General features: G+C 38.9%; 1 non-coding gene across 1 annotated transcript; it reads left to right on the top strand.

Annotated features, from left to right (window-relative positions):
* The first annotated feature begins 5,967 nt into the window (after positions 1-5,967).
* Positions 5,968-22,132, top strand: LOC128699354 (uncharacterized). Its single transcript, XR_011391577.1, has 3 exons — positions 5,968-6,076; positions 19,364-19,466; positions 21,954-22,132. It is a non-coding gene; the product is annotated as an uncharacterized protein (transcript).
* Positions 22,133-26,833: the final 4,701 nt, after the last annotated feature.

The following is a 26,833-nucleotide window of genomic DNA, read 5'->3' as shown; positions in this document are numbered from 1 at the left end:
GTACTCCTATACAAACAACAGCTAAGATTATCATATTAATGGAGAGCACTAAACCCTTGTGGGTCATTCAAACTTTGTGAGTACATACATAAACTTTTATTTTGTCTTTTCTTTTAGACTTGATAAAGCTGTTTGTCCCAAACGTAAAGCTGTCTGCAGTATAGATTCTGCTGTGGGTAGGGTCTTTCTCTCCATGTCTTTGCTAGCAGTATTTGCTATACTTCTTATGCAGTGCTTTGATGTTAAATATCGAACTGTCAGTTTTTGTCATACAGTGCAATTATAAATAAATATACAACTTAAAATATATACTGATTACTGTACTATATTTAGATTATTAAAGGGCTGACTTTTACAGTATCCTTTTTCTCAATAACGTACCAACTTACAATGTCCAGGCATATTATGATTGTTTGAGGACTATTATAATACATGAACACAAAACATATAATAAATTTTAAAGTGATACACACGTGGATAATATATCTACTGTACTTTCACCTAAGCAGACCAATTGAATATACAGTGGACCCCGCATAACGATATTATTTCAATCCACAAGTCTGTTTGGGTGCCGTTATAGACCGAATTTGTTCCCATAAGAGATACTGTGAATTAGATTAGTCCATTTCAGACCCCCAGAAATACACCTACAAAAGCACTTACAAAAATACACTTACATAACTGGTCGAGTTGGGAGCTGATCGTTATGTGGGGGTCCACTGTAGTTGTCTTTATTACATCCGAATTTAAATTTTAAGTAATGAAGATAAAAAGAAAACTGCTACATTTTAACTTCAATGTAGTCATACTTGCCAGAATCTAAAAACACTTCATCTCCAAATTCTGCACGAATCTTCTTTGATACCCTTTTACCAGGCTCCACAACTGCCAACAGGAGAGATTAAATGAGTGAAACTGAATTCCATCTTTAAATACAAGATAATCTTTCAAGTTAGCTATAAATCCACTGATGATCCAGATGATGCAAAAAGGCAATTTTCTCTTATGACTGAACAGCAAAGCCTAGATTTAACATACTAATGGAGGGAGGGTGTCTGATAATGCCAATCATCCATTAAATCCGAATGATGACATGTCCGCTTTCCGGTGGTAGCCTGGAACCTAACCTTCCATGTAAGTGGGGCCCTACTGTATAATGCTTTGTTACCTACTAGTTTCACATGTTCCCATAAATGGATTAAGCAGGAACTGCTGTGGTGCAGGGGAGGTCATAAGGACAAATAATATTTAGATCAAGCAAACTTAATGAAATCTTAACAAATCTTAAACAAAATATTGAGTTAATAAGAATTTTAGGATCAAACCCAGGTCAGCTAGGTGGTATTCCATCTCTATACCTCTGGAAACATTTAATAAAACTTGCTGAGGTTTTGCATAACACCATGAATTACCAAGTCAACCATATTGGACATGAAGCTCCACTGACAACCATGTATACATATCTCACATATATACAATACTTATCATTTTTCTGTCCCTGGGTGCTTCATGACCAGGTCATACATCATGTTTCAAATGAATTTAATAATAATAAATATAACTGATAAAATAGAGCTATCTGTGTAGTGAACATTTAGTATCTATAGAGTATTTCATAAATTCTTTTAAAAATGTGAGTTTTATTTGTTACCATATATAAATGATTATGACTGCTGTGGATTCACAGCATCATGAGTGGATACAGTACTTCACTTCAGAAATGTTAATAGTTATGAGATGGCATCATGCAGCCCCAGGTAGTTAGTGAAATGCTGTGTGCCAACAAGTGCCGGAAAAAATACATTATGTACTGTACAGTAGTATAACAAAAGCAGACCTTTTATTAAAAGGTCTGCTTTATCAAATACAGTACAGTACTTGAGAAAAGACTCTTGTAAATGAAATGTCATATTTAATAACAGGTTTGCTTTTATTATGTTTTTTCTACTTGCCACTGACATAGAATTTTTACCCATCTCTAGAGAAAACATTGGTATGTATCAAGGCTTTTGCAGACTTTCATATATTTCCCTGTATAGCGACCAGTAGTGTACACCATACAATGATATAAATCACGAGTGTATTGCATAGCTTATCAATACAAGTTCACATGCAGTTGCGTCCAACATAGCTAACAAGTGTAAATATGCTGATATTATTCACATGATTGCAAAACCTCGTCAATATTGTCCGAATACATGTATATACTAAGAAACTTAATATAAAAGCTTATTAATAAACTAGGCATGACAAGTCAAAGTTTCTCTGTTAATATCACATACCAGGTTAAAATTTAAACATTTTCATAAGAGCACACAGTACAAAAATACCATAACAGTAAATACTAACTCTGCCTGGCAATAAGGTCTGCATCAACTACAGGGATGCCCATATCCCGAATCATTGCACTAACAGTACTCTTGCCAGTTGCTATCCCTCCAGTTAACCCTACAAGGAACATTTCCGGCTGTAATATTAAGTAGAAGTGGTTGAAATTTCTTAGTAGGCTGGCCTAGGAGCAGTGAATCTGCCCATTCGCAATTCGGTGAATATTGAGTAATGTAGTCTTTCCGTGTTGTTTGTTGATTTTATTGAAGAACAGCAATGGAGTCGTGTTCTGAGCTCTACGTGCAAGTGTCCAGTGTTAAAAATATTGTTCAAACTGGGGAAGAAAAATAAAAAAGATAAGATGAATCTCCTCCAGAATCTGATGGTTGGTGGCCACTTTCCCCAGTCAGGAGACGATCTTCAACACAGGAAAAAGGATCGATCTTTCACTTCTCAGTTGCAGAGGCGGCCTAAAAACAACATAGGGATTAAACCACAGATGTCCAGAGCAGGGCGAGACGTCTACACTTTTATCAAAGTTCACGCTGGAGTCGTGTAAGGTCCTGCTGGCTGCTGATTCATGTTCCGTGCTGTGTTTATATCATCAGCTGATCTGTGTTGTGGTCGCGTCCAACACCTTAGCATTTGCAGCTATTCACAATAAAATTAATAAGTTTTTACTTGCACAAATATGCAGGTGTATTTTTTCCTGTAAATGTAGATGATTGGTGCATCGTTTGGTCAGATTATATACAGTCCTCTAGCCAGTTATTGTATGGACGATTTGAATTAGTGAGTTACTTAAGTTTATTCAGGGAGAGGTACACATAAGTACATTTATCATACATACTGCTACTACACTATAGATGTCCTTATACGTGACTCATAGCTCAGTGGAAAGATACTTGGATCACATCAGGAAGGACCTGGGTTCAAGACATTTGGAGAATTCCCCGGGTGTCTCGTAACACCAGTTGCTCCCTTTCAGCTAGCAGTAAATAGCTATCTAGAATATACAGTACTTGTACTTAAATATTAGGGAATCACATCCTAGAAGATGCGACATTAAGCCACACTGCTTGGTTTCTTAGTTATATAGTAGTATAACTACTGTTCAGCGCTGTATGACCCTTCTGGCGTTAGCTCTTATTTCTGATTCCAATAATGATAATAATTAGTTACTTCTTTGTTTGGCTCATAGGAAATAAATTTTTTATTTATTTTTTCCAGAAGTTAATATTTATATATGGTACACAAAACGCAAATATAAACATATATCATATTATCTGCTAAGTCTCCAGTAAGTATGTATCTCGCAATATTCATTATCTACATTTACTATAAGTTTGTTAGCTGTCATCGATAAATGTAATTCCTAAGGCACTTATTTTTTTAACCTGTATACCCGTGCCAGAGAATACTACCATAACATTTAAACGACTCTATGCATTTTCCTCATCTACACAAACAATAAACTAAGAGCACTTAAGTAACATGAGATTAATTATAAATATGAAGCATCAGCATTTTCGTACGCTATCTATAAAACTGCTTGTTGGAGGAGGGCAGTGCATATACCAGGATTGTTAGTCTCCATCTCGTTTCATTTATGCTGTATAAAGGAAGTGCAGGGCTAATGGAGGTTGCTGGAGGGCTTGGTGGTCACCCATCCAGTTGCTGGACCAACAGAACAGGTCTTCACCTGATTGACTGTGTCACACGCGTTATTTGCACCTCAATCTCAGTGGCTTAGTACATGTACGTATGTATATTGTATGTATGAATTTAAGTCTCTGAGGCAGTGGGGTCCCCCCAGTCAGTAACACACACACGTACGTACATTAAGAAATTAGACAAAGTGTAGAGGTTTGCAACAAGACTAGTCCCGGAGCTAAGGGATGTATATCCCATGATGAGAGGTAAAGGGAACTCAACCTGACGGTACTAGAGGACAAGAGGGATAGGGGGACATAATAATAATAATAATATCTTTGTTTCTACAAGTACATGTACAAGATATGCAGGGGTAGCTGACATCAGTGACATACTACTATATAGGAAACCCCTGGTTATGCAGAGCATTTCGGGCAAATTAAGTCAATTTTGTCTCAGGATGTGACCCACACCAGTCGACTAACACTCAGGTACCTATTTTACTGATAGGTGAACATGGACAGCAGGTGCCTTAAGGAAACACGCCTAATGTTTCCAGCCGTACCGGGATCGACCCCCGGATCTGTGTGTGAGCTGATGTGCTAACAGTCGAGCTACGGGACATAAAATACTGAGACGAACTGACAAGATGGACAGGGCTAGAATGTTTCCGAGATGGGACAAAGGAACAAGGGGATACAAATGGAAGTTGAAAACTCAGACGAGTCATTACGATTTCGTGAGTCATATAAATGTTAGGAAGTATTTCTTCAGTCATAGACTTTGTCAGGAAGTGAAGCAATCTTGGACAATGGACCTAGTAGCGACCAGCGAAGAGGCGGGGGCCAGGAGCTGTGGACCGACGCCTGCAACCACATATAGGTGAATATACATACTCTTACAACCACAACTAGGTGAGTGCACACACACACACACACACACACACACACAGAGGTGGACAAAGACGGGATGTTCCAGAGATGGGACACAGACACAAGAGGTCACAATTGGAAGTTGAAGACTCAGACGAATCAAAGGGATGTTAGGAAGTATTTCTTCAGTCATAGAGTAGTCAGGCCATGGAATAGCCTAGAAAGTGATGTGGTGGAGGCAGGAACCATACATAGTTTTAAGGCGAGGTATGATAGAGCTCATGGGGCAGGGAGAGAGAGGACCTAGTAGCAATCAGCGAAGAGGCGGGGCCAGGAGCTGTGAATCGACCCCTGCAACCACAAATAGGTGAGTACACACACACACACACACACGCATATACTACAGGCCTAGTGTCTAATCGACATGCGCCTAGGACACAATGGTAACTAACACACACACACACACTCGACACCTGCAACCACAAATAGGTGAGTACACTATATAAATTGCATGAATTCGTGCATGTGTATTGCAAGGGATCCCAACGGAAGTAAGTAAACAAGTCAAATTGTCTTTATTGGGTTATCTTAAGTAAGATATAATTAATATACCTTTTATGTGCTCATAATGTGTGTGTGTCCTCAAGAAAACTATAATTTTTGTTGTATGTTATATACGCAAAGCCTAAATAATTTAGACTTGCATTCTTTTATTACATACATGTTTATTGTATGTACGTTTGTTTCACGCATGTATATTGTATGCATTCATGTATGTATATTACATAATGTCCATACATACAGTATGTATGAACAGTGCATAATTTTTTGAATGCATAGATACACAGCAAGTACCGTTATACATGCCATCCATGTTCAGTCACTTCAAGTGCCATCCTACTCCACATATTTATTTTAATATATTGTCACACACAATAATAAACCAAGTTATAACAACATATTTGTCAAAGATCAAATTCCACAATTAATACCAAAATTAAAGGACCTGAATGGAAATAAGCCACTTTGACTAGTTTGGGGGAGTATCCTAGATAATTTACAAATATGCTACCATGTATAATAATTTGTGTAACAGTATTTATGTGTATCTGTGCCTAAATAAACTTACTGTACTGTATAAGTTGTATGATGTACTGGTAGAAATAAAGTAGTCTGGGCCAGAGGTGTCTCCTGGCTGGCCAATGTTGGTCAACTTCACGGTGGGTCTCCTCATATTATTGCATTTATTTCAGGTTATCTCTCTAGGTAGGTCTATAGATGCTTCATCATTTGATGCCTTTTAAACTCAATCACCTGTGAAGGGTTCAAAGTAACTGAAAATTAACATGGGAAATGCATTACGAGTGTATAATATGGGTGAATATTTGTTATCACCTTATGTGTGTAATCTTTGTGGAATATTTGTGTTGGTTCCAAAGGTTTAGTGAAACAAATGTTAAGTATTTGATTTATAACTAGCCATACTAATTTTGAATGGCATTAATGGGAATATAGGTGCTCGCCTTAGTGTCTTTACATTTTCGTTTGTTTTTAGGGAAATGCGCTAAGCCCGCATGGGTCATACTGCGTCAGGAGAATGGTAGGTTTTTAGTCTCGATTCAAAGAATGAGAGGAAAAGTTCAATTCCATGGATCAAGTTCCCAACACCGGCATCAAGGCCCCCTCTTTCTTGAGAGATAGAATTAAAGGTACTGGTAAGCAGTGTTTTGCCCAGCCTTGGGTGAAACGTAGTAAAAAGATCTACCGTAACCAGTGTCTTTAGTACCTTATGAGGACCCCAGCAGAAATGTCGCATTGACTGTTGGCTAATCCTACCCTAAATAAGAAGTTATTATTATGAAAACTAAGTGCTAAACCCACAAGGGTCACACAGGGCTAAATAAACACAGTATTATTTGTGTGCTGTAACATTTTCTGCCTTTAACATGTGTGCCATCAAGACCATCGTAAGAAATAATTTATCTATCCCAAGCTTAAGTGAAAAATTTACCTGGATATTAACTTTTCTCTGATTGTTGGTAGGAGATAACAGTGACTAAGTAAGTTTATTCGGCTCCACACAAATACAGTTACATAGATTATCATACATAGCAGCATATGTGTAAAGTACCTAGGATAACTCAAAAAAGTCAGAGTGACTTATTTCCATTGGGGTCCTTCAAATTAACAATGCCAGTGGGTTAATAACACAGAAGAACCCTCAAGAAAGTTAAGCCGTGCAGTTTATTTCCATTATGACTCTTGGTCTTCACCCAAAATGTGGCCCACAGCATTCAACCAACTTGTATGTACTGCTGTATTTTCTTATGGTTAATATGGGCAGCAAGTGTCAAGAGTCTTGCCTATATGTCTGTTTCCACCTGGGATTCAGTTTTAAGCCACTTCTCTGCTTGTTACTGGGACGGATTTCCTCCATTCACATCTTGGGACAGTTGTCTTTGAAATTGAAATGTTTATTTCTCTGTAAAGATTACAATGTGGGGTTTACATATTAAAAATATTAATTACAGTGTGTGGTTTACATATAAAATATTAATTACAAAGAAGGCCACTAGTATGCCTTGGCAATTCAGGCAGACTAATACTAGATTCGCAAAATCGTAATGACACGATTGCAAACAAACCATACCACAGACGGGGATAGAACCCGCGATCAGAGAGTCTCAAAACTCCAGACCATCACGTTAGTCACTGGGCCAGCTAGCCACAATAAGATTCTTCCAACTAGGTATATTTCTAGAAATATACCTAGTTGGACAAATCGTATTGTGGCTAGCTGGCCCAGTGGCTGAAGCGACGGTCTGGAGTTTTGAGACTCTGATCGCGGGTTCTATCCCCGTCTGTGGTATGGTTAGACTAATACTAGTTCTTACTCTATATTGACACGGGTTATTGGGCATACTGATATTAAAGTTAGGTAACTGTAGTGATTAAATAGATTTACAATAGTGAGGTAGTTCAAAGCATTTAAGAATATTACTGTGGAAAATTGCATTTATCTGTATGTATTGTTATATACATAACAGTAAATGAACATAGATAATTATTATTTATCAGTTTGACAAGTAGGAATTTGGGACACCTAGGTCGCAAAAAATGTCCCCCTTCGATATCTACAACTGTCATATCCACAAGTTGCTCTGGACCTATTAATTAAATGAAATATACATCACCAGGAATGCTGGTAAATATATAAATTTGTGGACTGTATATTAAAAATAATAAATGGTTATATATATACACGCTCCCATCTTGTTCCTCATCCTCATATCCGACATAGACAAGGATGTCAGCCACAGCACCGTGTCTTCCTTTGCAGATGACACCCGAATCTGCATGACAGTGTCTTCCATTGCAGACACTGCAAGGCTCCAGGCGAACATCAACCAAATCTTTCAGTGGGCTGCAGAAAACAATATGAAGTTCAACGATGAGAAATTTCAATTGCTCAGATATGGTAAACATGAGGAAATTAAATCTTCATCAGAGTACAAAACAAATTCTGGCCACAAAATAGAGCGAAACACCAACGTCAAAGACCTGGGAGTGATTATGTCGGAGGATCTCACCTTCAAGGACCATAACATTGTATCAATCGCATCTGCTAGAAAAATGACAGGATGGATAATGAGAACCTTCAAAACTAGGGAGGCCAAGCCCATGATGACACTCTTCAGGTCACTTGTTCTATCTAGGCTGGAATATTGCTGCACTCTAACAGCACCTTTCAAGGCAGGTGAAATTGCCGACCTAGAAAATGTACAGAGAACTTTCACGGCGCGCATAACGGAGATAAAACACCTCAATTACTGGGAGCGCTTGAGGTTTCTAAACCTGTATTCCCTGGAACGCAGGAGGGAGAGATACATGATTATATACACCTGGAAAATCCTAGAGGGACTAGTACCGAACTTGCACACGAAAATCACTCACTACGAAAGCAAAAGACTTGGCAGACGATGCACCATCCCCCCAATGAAAAGCAGGGGTGTCACTAGCACGTTAAGAGACCATACAATAAGTGTCAGGGGCCCGAGACTGTTCAACTGCCTCCCAGCACACATAAGGGGGATTACCAACAGACCCCTGGCAGTCTTCAAGCTGGCACTGGACAAGCACCTAAAGTCAGTTCCTGATCAGCCAGGCTGTGGCTCGTACGTTGGTTTGCGTGCAGCCAGCAGCAACAGCCTGGTTGATCAGGCACTGATCCACCAGGAGGCCTGGTCACAGACCGGGCCGCGGGGGCGTTGACCCCCGAAACTCTCTCCAGGTAAACTCCAGGTAAACAATTACATAACAGAAGGAGAATATCTTAAAAATCACTCACCAATTAAACTGGAGATTAATGTGTATCATACTCAGAAAACCTCACTGTCTATGAAAATAACACTGGCCAGGTTACTACATAAGACTTATCTGAGGTTCCTGGAGCTGTCTTGTCCAGTCGCCTGATAGCCAAGTTATGCAGTAATGCACATCCAACAATTTCGTCTCCTATTTGAGAGGTGACAGCCTAATTTTAACCTCTAGAGCACGAAAAATTCTTCCCATTACACCAACGTTTCTAATCCAAATTCAAACAAAATGGCGACTGTCTCTTCTTTTAAAAATACACTTTTATTAAATACAATATAGGGCATCTATTTACCTATAAATTACCGTATTTCCGGAAAATATACAGTATTTTCCACAATTACAATTTGTAAATTTAGTAATGAGAATGGTTTTGTCTTGGCATGATACACAATTTCTATTAAAGCTTCTATATTGGAGTATCTCAGGCAAACTTATGACTAGCTTAAGATTTAATAAGCAATAGCTATTTTCATAATTTTACGTTTATGTCATACCGTGCTGGTTGGGCACTGTGTGTGAGTGCCATTTATCAGTTCCTTATTTCCACACTGCATATTTTTGGCTGTGAAGGAAATTAATGACTGACTCAGATAGGAAGGATGTCCCAAGGCCTAGTAGGCAATGCTCTCACCTCACACACCAAGTGTCCGTGGTTCAGTCCCCAGCCGAATGGAAACAATGGATGTGTTTCCTTACACATGCTGTCCCAATTCACCTAGCAAGTAAGTAGGTACCTGGGTGTAAACTGACCGGTGTGGGTCATCCTTGGGGACAAGATTGAAGAACCCCAATGGTTCTCAATGATGCACTGGCTTTCTTGGGTTATCCTGGGTGGCTAACCCTCCAGACTAAAAATCTGAACAAAAACTTATCTTACCTAAGGGTGTCTATATTCCGTTCTGCCTGGGTTTACGTGGACTGATCCACCTGCTGGAAAATCCTAGAGGGACTTGTACCGAACTTGCACACGAAAATCACTCCCTACGAAAGCAAAAGACTTGACAGACGGTGCAACATCCCCCCAATGATTCAAATTCAAATTCAAATTCAAATTCAAAGTTTATTCTCTATAAGGATTACAATGCTGAGTTTACAGAAATTTGGTTATTGTTTGGTTTACATGTAGTAAAATTGTGATTACAGAGTGTACCACTAGAACGCTTAGCATGGCTAGGCATTTCGGGCATACTTAGTTTTATTCTTAATTGTAAAATATTACAAATTATGAGGTAAGTTGGTATTATGGCTAAGTGACTAAATACTAGTTTGTGAGTTTAGCAATGTGAATGCTTTTGTTTTGGCACAGTACATAGTTTCAGTATTGGAGTATCACAGGATTCATTATTTTAAGACTGAGATTAATATTTCTGTTTATGGTCAAATGAGTGAGTGAGTGTAAGTGTGAACCACCAGGTGGTATTCGTGTAGTTAGTTGACGGGGTGTATCAGGGAGATAAGATGTTTTCTAATGGTAGTTTTGAAGGTGATGAATGTGTCTGCAGTTCTAGAGTTCTCAGGTAGGGTATTCCAGATTTTAGGGCCTTTGACATACATTGAATTTTTGTAAAGGTTTAGTCGGACACGGGGAATGTCGTAGAGATGTTTGTGTCTGGTGTTATGCCTGTGGGTTCTGTCACAACTATCAAGAAAGCGTTTTAGGTCAAGGTTGATATTAGAGTTTAAGGCCCTGTAGATGTAGATTGCACAGTAGTAAGTGTGGATGTACTGAACTGGGAGTAAGTTTAGATCTATGAAGAGTGGGGGGGTGTGTTGCCAGGGATGGGATTTAGTGATTATTCTTACTGCAGCTTTTTGTTGGGTTATTATTGGCTTTAGGTGTGTTGCTGCAGTTGATCCCCAAGCACAAATAGCATAGGTGAGGTATGGATAAATAAGTGAGTGGTATAGTGTGAGAAGGGCATTTTGCGGCACGTAGTATCGTATCTTGGAGAGGATCCCAACCGTTTTGGATACTTTTTTGGCTATATGCTGGATATGGGTGCTGAAATTCAGGTTGTTGTCAAGGTATAAGCCTAGGAATTTTCCCCCATTATTTCTGGTAATTAGAGTGTTGTCAATCTTAATGTTAATTTGTGCATCTCCTGCTCTGCTACCAAACATAATATAGTAGGTTTTGTCAGTGTTAAGCGTAAGTTTATTGGCTGTCATCCAAGTCGATATTTTAATCAGCTCCTCATTCACAATGGTGTTGAGGGTGGCAAGATTAGGGTGAGAGATGACATAAGTCGTGTCATCAGCAAAGAGAATGGGTTTCAGGTGTTGGGATACGTTTGGAAGGTCATTGATGTATATGAGGAAGAGCAGGGGACCAAGGACACTTCCCTGCGGAACTCCAGTATCAAGTGGCCGTGTTGCTGATGCTGTGTCTTTAATGGTGACGTACTGATACCTATTAGTAATGTAAGATTTGAAATAAGCAAGCGCATGGCCTCTTATACCGTAATGATCAAGTTTGTGGAGTAGGATGTCGTGGTCTACTGTGTCAAAAGCTTTTCTTAGGTCAATAAAAATTCCTAGTGGATATTCCTTATTTTCCAATGCTGTGTAAAGCAGATCTAGCATTTTTATGATTGCATCATTAGTGCTTTTATTTTTCCTGAATCCAAATTGGCAGGGGTTGAGTATGTTTTGAGCCGTTATAAATGAATACAGTCTCCTGTGCACGAGTTTCTCAAAGATTTTGGATAGCAATGGTAAGTTAGATATTGGCCTATAGTTGTTTAAGTCTGTAGGGTCACCACCTTTATGTATTGGTGTAACCCTTGCCATCTTGAGTAGTTTCGGGAAGGTGCTAGTCTCTATTGACTTGTTAAAAAGTAATGAAATAGCATGCGAAAGGACATGGGCCGCTCGCTTGTACAGTAATGGTGGGACATGAGACAGATTCCCCGAGTTATTTTTAAGTGACTTTATGATCTCAATGACTTCCGTGGGCTCAGTTGGTGCAAGATAGAAGGAATTAGGGAAATTTCCATCTAGGTAGTCCCCGGCATGGGCATTGGTATGTGGGATTTTACTGGCGAGATTAGATCCTATGTTTGAGAAGAAGTCGTTTATCTTGTTAGCTGTGTCAGTGGGATGTAGTGGTGTTTCATTAGGTTTAGTTAGGACAATATTCTTGGTTTTTCTCAGTTTGTGGGTCCCTAGAATCTGAGAGAGTGTTTTCCAGGTCTTTTTTATATCTCCTCTAGTGTCTGTGAATCTACTGGAGTAGTATAGTTGTTTGGCTTTTTTTATTACTTTGGTGAGAGCTGATGAATAGTGTTTAAGAGTATCTTTGTGTATTAAGCCCTGTCTATATTGCTTTTCATATTGGTGTTTCTTGTCAATGGATTTCAGAATGGTGCTGGTTAGCCATGGGCAACCAAGCCGTTTGTTTGTGATCTGTTTTGTTTTTATAGGACAATGTTTGTTGTATAGTCTAAGTAATTTGTTAAGAAAAATGTCTGTCCAGTCATCAATACCATTGGCCTTGGAGAATTCTGTAGGCCAATCAACAGTCTCTAGGTCAGCTGTGAACTTCCTTACTGAGGCCTCGTCATGGAGTCTAAATGAGACTTTGTTGTATTCAAGTGGTGGTTTACTAATGTTTGTCAGGAGGAAGGTAGGGTAGTGGTCTGTAGTGCTATCTGTGATTATCCCTGATTTAAGGGGGGCTAGTATATTGGTCCATATGTGGTCTATTATGGTTGCACTTGTCTCAGTGAGCCTGGTTGGTTTAGTTATTGTTGGTATGAGAAGTGTGTTGTTCATATTGTTGATGAAATCAGTTACAGGCTGATCATCTAGTAAGCCAAGGTTGATGTTGAAGTCTCCAGCTAAGAGAAGGTGGTGCTTATTCATTTGTCTGTTTGTTATTAGTGACTTTAATTTCTCACTGAAATTTGGGATGTTTGTGTGAGGTATCCGGTAAATGGCACCGATTGTTATAGGCGTCTTAAGGTTTTTTACAGTAAAATTAGCAAAAATGTATTCCCCATATTCATCACTAAAGCAAGTGGTGCTAAGACAAGATAATTGGTTAGAGTAATAGATTGCAATACCACCCCCAACTTGGTTTGTTCTGCAGTTGTGAATTGCTGTGTATCCTGGTAGAGGGTAGATATCTATTGTGTCCTGCTTAAGCCAGGTCTCAGTAAGAATAATGCAGGAGAAGGGTGTCTTTAGTGATTCAAGGAGTGCTAGGAGGTCATCATAGTGTTTGCTTAAGGACCTGATGTTGTAGTTAAGTACTGATAGACTTTTAGCATTGTTTAGGATAGTGGTGGCTTGTGATGCTGTGTAATAAAGGCAGTTACTTTCCAATAGGTTTTGATTGGGTGTCAGATTATGGAGGTTTAGATCAGGGTCAACGTGATCAATCATCTTCTAGGTTTAAATTATGGTTATTTATATCCTGAGTTGTGTGTTGAGTTCTAGTACTGATATCTGTAGTGGTAGGAAGTTTGGACAAGTATATAGCTAGAGTATTTTGGTCATGTAGGGTATAGTCACTACTACACATAATGAAGTTGATGTTGTCTATGTGTTGTGCTGGAATGAACTAAAGTACAACTAGGTATAAACTAGTAATATAAAAATACAAATTAAAAATAGAACAAGACTCTCACTTGTAATTGCACTAAGGTCTAATAATGACTTTTGTGGAGTCTATGTTTTGAGCTAGAGTGAGCTAAAGTACAATAGGTTTAATCTAATAATATAAAAGTACAAATTAAAAATAGCACTAGTCTCTCACTAGTAATTGCACTATGGTCTAATATAGTGAATTTGGTATTGACTATGTATTGAGGTAGAATGAGCTATGGTACAACTGAATTTAATCTAATAATATAAAAATACAAATTAAAAATAGTCACCACTATGTCTCTATGTATTGAGCACTATAGTAAACAACTTGCACTATGGTCTAATATAGTGAATTTGGTATTGACTATGTATTGAGCTAGAAAGAGCTATAGTACAACTAGGTTTAGTCTAATAATATAAAAATACAAATTACAAATAGCACCAGTCTCTCACTAGTAATTGCACTATGGTCTAGTATAGTGAATTTGGTATTGACTATGTATTGAGCTAGAATGAGCTAGAGTAAAACTGTGATTAATCTAATAATATAATAAAGGAACAAGACTCTCAATTGTAATTGCACTAAGGTCTTATATAAGTTGTTTACAAGAATTAGAGTATAATTAGATTTAAATTGACAGGATAAAATACACAAATTAAGGTAGCAAAATAATAATAAAAAAAAATGATAAAAATAAAAATGGCAATGACTTGGTTATAATATGCTAGTAAGATGGTAGACAGGATAATATAAAAGTTGTAGTTGAAAATACTAGGTTAAAAAAGTATGGAATAAAAATGGTCAATAAAAGAAGTTTACAATAAGTTTGATCAATATAGTTTAAAGTAAAATTGGGCAATAATAGGGATTTAGAATAAAATTGGGCAATTGAGTATTTTTTAAAGTGAGGTAGAATTATTGAAGACAAGTTATGGTTAGTTTATAATAAAATAAGATGGAACAGTGATGTGGTAAGTTGTAAAAAAGGAGATAGATTCTGTAGATATTAAATACAATTAAGACTATGAGGTAGAATGGTCGTTGAATACAACAATGACAATTAAAAGTAGTTGGGGTATTAGAATTTTAGGGGGGCACAAATTTATGACAATATAACACTAACGGTGGACTATGGGTATTATCTGCACTTTACTCTGATTCTGTTAGTCCAGCCTCACTTAGGAATGTTTTAAGGTCATGTTCTGTGGAGATGAAGTATCTCTTCCCAGTGGGCTGTTTCCTAACTGCTATTTTTCCATCCCTCACAAAGCACTGGTGGATTTTTTGGGCATAGCGCAATTTTCTTAGCCGATAAAGAAGGTTTTGTCTCGTTTTGGTAAGGCACTCATTGACGTAAACATCAGTTTTCATAGAAATAGATGTTTTTAGTAGGTTGTTTCTTTGTAAGCTAGTTTGGAATTTTAACAGCACTGTTTTTTTACCTGCTTGATAGCCCACAGATAGCTGCTGTTGGTCATTATGGTCTTGGAAGTTGGTTATGACATTGGCAAGTTGTTGGTCCACTCTTGATCTTTCCTCTGTAATGTTGGTAGTAAGTAGGGTGACTTGGTCTTTTAGAGTGTTGATGGTGTCTAGGGACTGGGTGTGGGTGTTGCTTTGTTGTTCTAGAGTGTCTAGTTTATGTTCTAGAGCAGTGATCTTGTTGAGGTAATCTGCATTGCTAGCCTTTAGTTCCTGCATTTCTTGAGTTAGTTTGGTGATCGTTTGGTTCTGAATCATAAGGAGTTTAGCTATTTCTGGGTCGGTGATCTTCTTGACATCAAATACTGGGAAGGAGTTATCTTGGAATGTAGCGGCGGCCATGTTTGTTGTTGTCTGTCGTGTGTTGTGGTGATGCCGGTGGGTGATGAGGGTTGTGTCCTGGCTGGCAGTACTACAGAAAACAATATGAAGTTCAATGATGAGAAATTTCAACTATATGTACTCTGATATGGAAAATGTGAGGAAATTAAAACTATATCGGAGTATAAAACAAATTCCAAGTACAAAATAGAGTGAAAAACTAATGTAAAAGACCTGGGAGTGATAATGTCAGAGGATCTCACTTTCAAAGACCACAACATTGTATCAATCGCATCTGCTAGAAAAATGACAGGATGGATAATGAGAACCTTCAAAACTAGGGATGCCAGGCCCATGATGATGCTCTTCAAGCTGCTTGTTCTATCTAGGCTGGAATATTGCTGCACACTAACACCACCTATCAAGACAGGTGAAATTGCTGACCTAGAAAATGTACAGAGAACCTTCACGGCACACATAACTGTGATAAAACACCTCAGTTACTGAGAATGCTTGAAGTTCCTCAACCTGTACTCCCTAGAGTGCAGGCAGGAGAGACATGATTATTACACTTGGAAAATCCTAGAGAGATTAGTACCAAATTTGCAGATGAAAATCACTCCCTATGAAAACAAAAGACTCGGCAGACAATGCAACATCCCCCAATGAAAAGCAGGGGTGCCACTGGCATGATAAGAGACAACATAATAAATGTCAAGGGCCCAAGACTGTTGAACTGCCTCCCAGCATATATCAGGGGGATTACCAATAAACCCCTGGCTGTCTTCAAGTAGGCGCTGGACAGGCACCTAAAGTCGAGTGGGTTGCGTGCGGCCAACAGTAATAGCCTGGTTGATCAGGCCCTGATCCACCATGAGGCCTGGTCACAGACCGGGCTGCAGGGGCGTTGACCCCTGAAATTCTCTCTAGGTATACTCCAGGTATTAGATGATTGAAGAGGACCATTACCTATTCACAGTAACTAAAGGGCTAGGTTAGAACTTTAGATATAAAATTGTCATATAAATATGATTGTGATACATGTGTTATATTGATCTGCAGGAAGTTTTAATGGTGGTCTGTGTCCTGGTGGCAAAAGCTCTCGCTTCACATAGTGAGGGGTCCGGGTTCGATTCCTGGTGAGGGTTAAAACATTGGGCGTGTTTCCTTACACCGGTTGTCTATGTTCACCCATCAGTATAAAATGGGTACCAGGGTGTTAGTCGACTGGTGTGGGTTGACTGGTGTGGGTTAGTTGACTGGTGTGGGTTGACCTAATTTGCCTGAAATGCTCTGCATAACAAGCAGCTTTCTATATAGTAGTAGAGTATGTCATTGATGTCAGCTAGGCTTGTATACCTTGTACAGGTACTTGTAGAAATAAAATTATTATTATTATTACATTTATGTGCACTTTTTTAATGCCTTTTTTGTGCAGTAGTACATTGTCTTGTCAAAATGTAATTTTTTGGTACTCACATTTTTATGCTAAATAATAAAATTAAATATTTACAAAACAGCAATCTATCATTATGTTCTTATCAGTAGATTTGATGCCTTATTCATTGGAGGAGGCTTAGGGTATACAGTATTCATTTGGGCATTAATTTCTCTGGATATACCATCTCAGAGATCCAGAGGTTTTACCATAGCTGACATGCAGTATACACCTTTTTCAAGTAATGTGTACAATACCATAGAATTTTTGAAACACTCCATAAACAATTTCTCATTCATCCATGCTGTTTTGTTTTACCACCAAATAACAGACGAAGTGGTTTTATCCTTACCTTTTAAAGCACAGGGGTTCTGAGTGTGATAAATAAGCATAGCCATGCATTTGAAATCACCTGGTGCATTAAGGTGATGAAAACATTAAAATTGATTGCTAAACAAGAGACAATGTCTTACGGGGCACATTCAGAGGGCAACTGAGTGTTGATGGGTGTTTACATTATGGAGTAAAGGTAGGCTTCCCCCTAAAACAATGGCCTCATTCTGGGCATGATAGGAAACTAGCCCACTGCATGATAAAGTATTATTTTGTGCATGACTCTTGGTCTTGGCAACAAAATTTAAATCTCAAATTGTCAATAATATGAATTGTAGTTGCATGAATTATGAGAGTACTGTATATCAAGTACAGCACTGAAATATTACTTTAATTGTCTTGTATACTAGTAAGATGAATATTGTATTAGGACATTTATTGAGGAGACTTTGTCTACCAGAGGCTTTATCAGTCGAATACAGAGAACCAAAGTTTGCATGCTACTGTATATATATAGTGGGTTGTAGGTCAGGTACTTCATGTTGAGGTGGGGTTAAGTGATAGCTGTGTCCAGTTAGGGTATGAGTCTGGTAAGAACAGTTGAAATCATAAAACTGCAGGAATTCTGTGTGATGATATACTATATTGATACTGTAGTTGCAATAAGAGCAGAATTTAAATAGCACCTGCTGTGCTGATCAGTTTCTCTGATGACTAATTTGGTATGTTCACGTTAAATGAAATGCTTATGGCAGTTTCTGTGTATAGTGCAGGCATTGTTTAAATCATCCCTTTTGCATGTGTATATCCATTCCCTGATGAATTGTTGCAGACTTTTAGAAGTCTGTCCCATACAGTTTGTTATACCATTCCCACATGAGATGGTGTCTATTTTTTCATTGCTACACAGAAAAACTATAGACTATGTACCATCACACGTGGTGAAAGATGGGGGAAGGGATGTTGCAATGAACTATATGTGTTTCTTTCTTTCTTTCAACACACCGGCCGTATCCCACCAAGGTGGGGTGGCCCAAAAGGAAAAACAAAAGTTTCAACTTTTACATTTAGTAATATATACAGGAGAAGAGGTTACTAGCCCCTTGCTCCCGGCATTTTAGTTGCCTCCTACAACACGCATGGCTTACGGAGGAAGAATTCTGTTCCACTTTCCCATGGAGATAAGAGGAAATAAACAACAAGAACAAGAACTAGTAAGAAAATATTAGAAAACCCAGAGGGGTGTGTATATATATACTTGTACATGTATGTGTAGTGTGACCTAAGTGTAAGTAGAAGTAGCAAGACATACCTGAAATCTTGCATGTTTATGAGACAGAAAAATGGACACCAGCAATCCTACCATCATGTAAAACAATTACAGGCATCCGTTTTACACTCACTTGGCAGGACGGTAGTACCTCCATGGGCGGTTGCTGTCTACAAACCTACTACCTAGAATGAACTATATGTGTGGGAGACTAATATCAGCTTGAGACAATGCATTAGGAACACAAGTACAAGTGTCAGTGGGATGATTTAAACAACTACACTATACATGTACACCTATCTCACAACCATATCATGAGCTTCGAAGGTGCCAAATTAGTCATCAGAGAAACTGACCAGCACAACAAACACTGTTTAGAATCTGCTCTTATTGCAACTACCAATACTTTCATGCAGAATTTGGGCAGTTTTATTATTTCAGATGTTCTCACCAGACTTATCCTGCCTAAATCAGAAACAGCCATCATTTAGACCCATTCCCACATGTAATACCTGATCTGTGTCCCACTATTCATACTATTCCCTGTAAACTTTAGTCCTCTTTGTTGGATTGATGAAGCTCCAGCACATGAAACATCTTAATAAATATCCTAATACAGCATTTGTGTTATAATCACATACAGGTTGGCACTGATCACCATTTACACTTATAATTGTGTTGTTAAACATTTTCAGGGAAAAGTGTATATCATTGGTCCAGCAAGAATGAATTGTGATGACTCGTCAAGTTTCTGCTCTCTGGTGATGAATATAACATCAGCCACAAGCACATTTATTGGTCAGTTGGACTTGTACATGGTTATACGCAACCTTGATGTCCATAAGTTTTTCTGTAATATTTACATCTGTATATGTTTAGTATTCTATTTATTTGCTACATTTGGGAAGAATGGATCATACTTTGTAATTCATGCAGTCTGATAATCTTACCAGCATCTCTATCTCATTCTTGGACACCCGGGTTCTCTATCTACATGTTACCCATCTACAGTACCTGTACTGCATATATATGTACTTGTTTATACTCATGGAGTTCTGCTTTCTATATTTATTCTCTCGGTATGTTTATATTTCCTGAAAACTGTTGAACTTACTTTTCTTTGGAGAAATGCTCTTGGCATTTTCACCAGTGTATTTGCTATCACTTAGTGACCTTTTGGAACTTGTTTTGGATGGGGTGGAACATAAAGTAATATTATATTTGGGTAAAGTAAGCATCAGTGCACTTGTAACCATTCATATTGGCTGCCATATGCTTCAGAATAAAAGTTAGGAAGCTTGATTACAGTCTACTGATAAAACTAGTGAGAGCTGAGCAGGGAATCACATCCTCCTCTCTGCTCAGTGAGCAACATGTCGATAATGCTCGCTAAACCATGCCATACAGTGGACCCCCGCATAACGATGGCATCACATAGCGATTTTTCCGCATAACGATTACTTTTATCGCAAAATTTTTGCCGCGCATACCGATTAAAAACCCGCTTACCGATTTTCGTCCGAGACGCGTCCAATGTGCCCTCAGCCAGCCTCACATGTGCCGCCCCGTCCCATTGTTTACCAGCCAGCCTCCGCGGTAACATCCAAGCATACACTCGGAATATTTCGTATTATTACAGTATTTTCGGTGCTGTTTCTGGAAAATAAGTGACCATGGGCCCCAAGAAAGCTTCTAGTGCCAACCCTGTGGTAAAAAGGGTGAGAATTAGTATGGAAATTAAGAAAGATTTTGAAGGGTTTGGGGCTAACCCTGAGAAGCCTATGCCAGTTGTGGAATCCATTGTGCCTACTTCAAAGATTAAGGAAATGTGTGCACAGTGGGTTGAACTGCAAACCTTTATAGATGAAAATCACCCTGACACAGCTGTTGCAAGCCATGCTGGTGACTATTTCAATGACAATGTTGTGGCCCATTTTAGACAAATCGTAAAGGAACGGGAGGTACAGAGCTCTATGGACAGATTTGTTGTGCGACAGAGGTCCAGTGACTCTCAAGCTGGTCCTAGTGGCATTAAAAGAAGAAGGGAAGTAACCCCGGAAAAGGACTTGCTACCTCAAGTCGTAATGGAAGGGGATTCCCCTTCTAAACAGTAAGAAGATAATGCTCTCCCCTCCTCCCATCCCATCAATCATCACCAGATCTTCAATAAAAGTAAGTGTCATTTAATTGTGCATGCCTTTTTCAGTTTGTGTGTATTAAAATTAACATTTCATGTGGTAAAAAAAATTTTTTTTCATACTTTTGGGCGTCTTGCACGGATTAATTTGATTTCCATTATTTCTTATGGGGAAAATTCATTCGCATAACGATTATTTCGCATAACGATGAGCCCTCTTGCACGGATTAAAATCGTTAACCGGGGGTCCACTGTATATTCCTTATTCAAATTTGCTTTTTTGATCTTATTTAAACAAATTCACATAAATTCAATGCTTTTATGATAAAACAGAGACTATATTTAAATTTGTTTTTCTTACACAGACACTACAGTAGTCTATAACTAATGAGCATATACTATACCAGTAAATATGCATTAGCAGTTTTGAACTGTAGTATCAGAGGTGCCTCTGGCAAGACAGTGATGGAGTGATTGATAATGAAAGTGTTTCATCTTTTTTGGGTCACCCTACTCTGGTGGGAGATACCTGGTGTGTTAAAAAAAAGTCTTTTAATAGGTAAGCTGGTTCATTCTTCCCTTTGAAATTAGTTATCCATCCCTTAGAGCAGGTACATATTTAGTAAAAACTAGTAGCTATTTATTATAAAAAGTTGAATTACTGTATCTCTGTTTCCTATTGAGGATGATATACATTTCTTTTTTGTGTATAATGATAATGTAAGAAACTAGCATGATAATCTTAAGCAATATTAATTGAATGAGATACAAAATGTGATATACAAGAAATTTTCTGCATGCATAAATAAATTTCTTATACGTATTAAACTTGACTTTATGCACTGTTTTTGAAGAAGCTTTCCTTAGTGTGGGTTTTTAAGTGTATCTATGATTGAGAATAACAGGTTTAGAATGATTGGAAATTTTGCAATACAGTTGTCTGCATTAGAACTTTTAGGGAGTTATATAAGCTTATAGTTGAAAATTATTCAGTGGTGTAATTTTTCTTTAGGCTGAACTTTATACTTTGCATTTTCACTTAAATGAACTGGGCATCTCTCAGCTTTATGTACCCTATTAGTTATATTATTGTGCAGTAATACAGTAGTCAAAGTTTACAGTGTCTTGTCATGTATATATGTTTCCAGGAAACCAACTGGACCTGTTGTACCTAAGATGGGTGTGGTCGCTTGTTTACCCAGCTATCCTAACAGTGTTTATCCTGCCATCCATGATATTAATTTTGCTTTACTTCTCTGCATTTCTGCTCTACATTTATCAGAGGAGGTAAGGATTAGTTTGCTGAATAATTCATATGCATTTTTTTTATTTCTTAGACTTAATTTGTAACTAGTTGGTCTTAGGTACTGCTGTAAGTAGACCCTTGTATGTACAGTTCAACTTGTATATTCTAGTGAAAGGTTGTTAATTCTTTGATGCCCTAATACCTATACTACAACACCCTTTTACAATGCTGGTGAGACATTTGGGAAGATTTCAGGTACAGTGGAACCTCAAAAATCGAACTTAATCCGTTCCAGGAGCTAGTTCTAAATTCGAAAAGTCTGAAATTCGAAGCAATATTTCCCATAAGAAATAATGGAAATACAATTAATCCATTCCAGAAACCCAAAAATATTCACACAAAAAATACATTTTATAGAGATTAATTACAGTTTTACATACAACAAATACTATAGTTTTTAATTATGTATAGTAATACATATAAAATAACATTTTTACTTACCTTTATTGAAGATTGGTGATGGCATCTGGAAGATAGGGAGGAGGAGAGAGGGAGTTGGGGTTAGTGTTTGGAAGGAGAATCCCCCTCCATGAGGACTTCAGGTAAAGCCCTCTCTGGGGTTACTTCCCTTCTCTGTCTTTTAATGCCACTAGGACCAGCTTGAGAGTCACTGGACCCCTGTCTCACAAAATAACTGTCCACAGTCCTCTGTTTCTGGCGCCTCTTTAACATTTCCCTAAAATGGGACATGGTTCTGTCACTGAACTTGTTGCAAAGATGGCTTGTTTCAGCTTGCTCAGGGTGGTACTTCTGCACAAACATTTGGACATCATTCCACTTGGCACAAATCTCCTTAATCTTTGAAGAAGGCACCTCATCCACTCCCTATATTAACACCTTTTGCAACATCAGCTTCCTTGATTTGTTCTTTCTTTGACAGGATAGAACCGATGGTCGACTTGTTTTTCCCATACATCCTGGCAAGCTCAACAAGTCTCACACCACTCTCATACTTCTGTATTATTTCCTTCTTCACATCTATGGTGTTTCTCACTTTCTTTACCACAGGGGTACCACTAGCAAGTTTCTTTGGGCCCATGGCAGCTTATTTCACAGTCCCACAAGCACTAAACACAACGAAATAATCGTAAAATGTGTGAATGAGAGCGCAGGTTAGTGTTCACTCAAGCATAAACAAAGCTAGATTGCTCACAGCACTTGCGCGGGGACGCGGACAGAGCGGGCCGGCGAACAGGTCCCGTACCCGGCGGTCCGAAAATAGGGGCGGGTTCAATAATACGGACACAGTTTGTCCGAAAAAAGGGTCTTATTTTCGAAACGTTCGATATGTGATACGTTTGATTTTTGAGGTTCCACTATACAGTGGACCCCCGCCTTACGATATTAATCCGTTCCTGAGAGCTTATCATAAGCCGAAATTATCGTAAGGCGAATTAATTTTCCCCATAAGAAATAATGGAAATCAAATTAATCTGTGCAAGACACCCCAAAGTATGAAAAAAAAAAATTTTTACCACATGAAATATTAATTTTAATACACACAAACTGAAGAAGGCATGCACAATTACTACTCTACTAAGAATAGAATACATGACACTTATCTTTATTGAAGATCTGGTGATGATTGATGGGATGGGAGGAGGGGAGTGTGTGGAAGTTGTTATTGCTTAGAAGGGGAATCCCTTCCATTAGGACTTGCGGTAGCAAGTCCTTTTCCTGGGTTACTTCCCTTCTTCTTTTAATGCCACTAGGACCAGCTTGAGAGTCACTGGACCTCTGTCGCACAACAAATCTGTCCATAGAGCTCTGTACCTCCCGTTCCTTTAAGTCTTTCCTAAAATGGGCCATAACACTGTCATTGTACAGGTTGCCAACACGGCTTGCAGTAGCTGTGTCAGGGTGATTTTCATCTGCAAAGGTTTGGAGTTCAACCCACTTTGCACACATTTCCTTAATCTTTGAAGTAGGCAACTTCCTCAATTTCTCTCTCCCCTCCTCTGAAGCAGTTTCCTCAGGTCTGGCCTCTTGCTGTTGAAGATGATCTTGCAGCTCATCAGCGGTTAGTTCTTCGTTGTCCTCCTCCACCAACTTTTCCACATCCTCCCCACTAACCTCCAACCCCAAGGACTTCCCCAGTGCCACAATGGATTCCACAACTGGCATACGCTTCTCAGGGTTAGCCCCAAACCCTTCAAAATCCCTTTCTTCTACACATTATGGCCACAGTTTCTTCCAAGCAGAGTTCAAGGTCCTCTTAGTCACTCCCTCCCAAGCCTTACCTATAAGGTTTACACAACTGAGTATACTAAAGTGATCTTTCCAAAACTCTCTTAGTCAATCGAGTGTCTGAGGTCACTTCAAAGCACTTTTGAAACATAGCTTTTGTGTAGAGTTTTTTGAAGTTTGAAATGACCTGCTGGTTCATGGGCTGCAGGAGAGGAGTGGTATTAGGTTTTCCATTAGGTAATTTTTCACATTGGGGGCAAGTGCATGGTGTAACCAGTCATAGAAAAAGTCCTTAGTGACCCATGCCTTACTGTCTGCCCTCCACAGCACACGCAAATTAGCCTTGATGACATTGTTTTGCCTGAATGCTCTGGGAGTTTCAGAGTGATACACCAATAAAGGCTTCACTTTGCAATCACCACTAGTATTAGCACACATCAGAAGAGTAAGCCTGTCTTTCATAGGCTTATGTCCTGGGAGTGCCTTTTCCTCCTGAGTAATGTAGGTCCTGCTTGGCAATTTCTTCCAAAACAGGCCTGTTTTGTCGCAATTAAACACTTGTTCAGGTTTCAATTCTTCACTGTCTATGTACTCCTTGAATTCCTTTGCATATTTTTCAGCCGCTCTTTGGTCCGAACTGGCAGCCTCACCATGCCTTATCACACTATATATGCCACTATGATTCTTAAATCTCTCAAACCAACCTTTGCTGGCCCTAAATTCACTCACATCACCACTAGTTGCAGGCATTTTTCTAATTAAATTGTCATGCAACTTCCTAGCCTTTTCACATATGATCGCTTGAGAGATACTATCTCCTGCTATCTGTTTTTCGTTTATCCACACCAATAACAGTCTCTCAACATCTTCTATCACTTGCGATCTCTGTTTCGAAAACAAACTTGCACCTTTTGCAAGAACAGCTTCCTTGATTGCCGTTTTGTTGGCCAAGATAGTAGCGATAGTTGATTGGGGTTTGGTATACAACCTGGCCAGCTCCGAGACACTCCACTTTCATACTTAGTAATTATCTCTTTCTTCATTTCCATAGTAATTTTCACCATTTTGACCACCACAGGGTTGGCACTAGAAGCTTTCTTGGGGCCCATGGTGACTTATTTTGCAGTTAAAATCGCTAAAAACACTCTGATAATATGAAATGTACCGAATGTATGCTTAGATGCGACTGCACTGGCTGGCTTGTAAACACTGGCACCCACGGGGCAGCTGAGGCCACGTGTGGGATGCGTCCTGGACGAATCACATAAGGCAAGTTTTTTATCGTGAGACGAGGCAAAATTTTTTTGTTCAAATGCTTCGTATGGTGGATTTAACTTAAGGCGATGCGTTCGTAAGGCAGGGATCCACTGTACATCTTGCTACTTCTACTTACACTTAGGTCACACTACACATTCATGTACAAGCATATTTTTTTTTTTTTTTTTCAACAAGTCGGCCGTTTCCCACCGAGGCAGGGTGACCCAAAAAAAGAAAGAAAATCCCCAAAAAGAAAATACTTTCATCATCATTCAACACTTTCACCACACTCACACATTATCACTGTTTTTGCAGAGGTACTCAGAATACAACAGCTTAGAAGCATATACGTATAAAGATACACAACATATCCCTCCAAACTGCCAGTATCCTAAACCCCTCCTTTAAAGTGCAGGCATTGTACTTCCCATTTCCAGGACTCAAGTCCGACTATATGAAAATAACCGGTTTCCCTGAATCCCTTCACTAAATATTACCCTGCTCACACTCCAACAGATCGTCAGGTCCCAAGTACCATTCGTCTCCATTCACTCCTATCTAACACGCTCACGCACGCTTGCTGGAAGTCCAAGCCCCTCGCCCACAAAACCTCCGTTACCCCCTCTCTCCAACCCTTTCGAGGACGACCCCTACCCTGCCTTCCTTCCCCTATAGATTTATATGCTTTCCATGTCATTCTACTTTGATCCATTCTCTCTAAATGACCAAACCACCTCAGCAACCCCTCTTCTGCCCTCTGACTAATACTTTTATTAACTCCACACCTTTTCCTAATTTCCACACTCCGAATTTTCTGCATAATATTTACACCACACATTGCCCTTAGGACATCTACACTGCCTCCAACCGTCTCCTTGCTGCTGCATTTACCACCCAAGCTTCACATCCATATAAGAGTGTTGGTACTACTATACTTTCATACATTCCCTTCTTTGCCTCCATAGATAACGTTTTTTGACTCCACATATACCTCAATGCACCACTCACCTTTTTTCCTTCATCAATTCTATGATTAACCTCATCATTCTATTTATATATATATATACATGTATACATTCTCCATGGGGAAGTGGAATAGAATTCTTCCTCCGTAAGCCATGCGTGTTGTAAGAGGCGACTAAAATGCAGGGAGCAAGGGGCTAGTAACCTCTTCTCCTGTATATATTACTAAATGTAAAAGGAGAAACTTTCGTTTTTCCTTTTGGGCCACCCTGCCTTGGTGGGATACGGCCGATGTGTTGAAAGAAAGAAAGAAAG

The sequence above is a fragment of the Cherax quadricarinatus genome, unplaced genomic scaffold (genome assembly GCF_038502225.1).
Source record: "Cherax quadricarinatus isolate ZL_2023a unplaced genomic scaffold, ASM3850222v1 Contig4360, whole genome shotgun sequence".
Classification (NCBI taxonomy): Eukaryota; Metazoa; Arthropoda; class Malacostraca; order Decapoda; family Parastacidae; genus Cherax; species Cherax quadricarinatus.
Note: the sequence above shows the minus strand (reverse complement) of the source record. Positions and strands in the feature narration are given on the sequence as shown.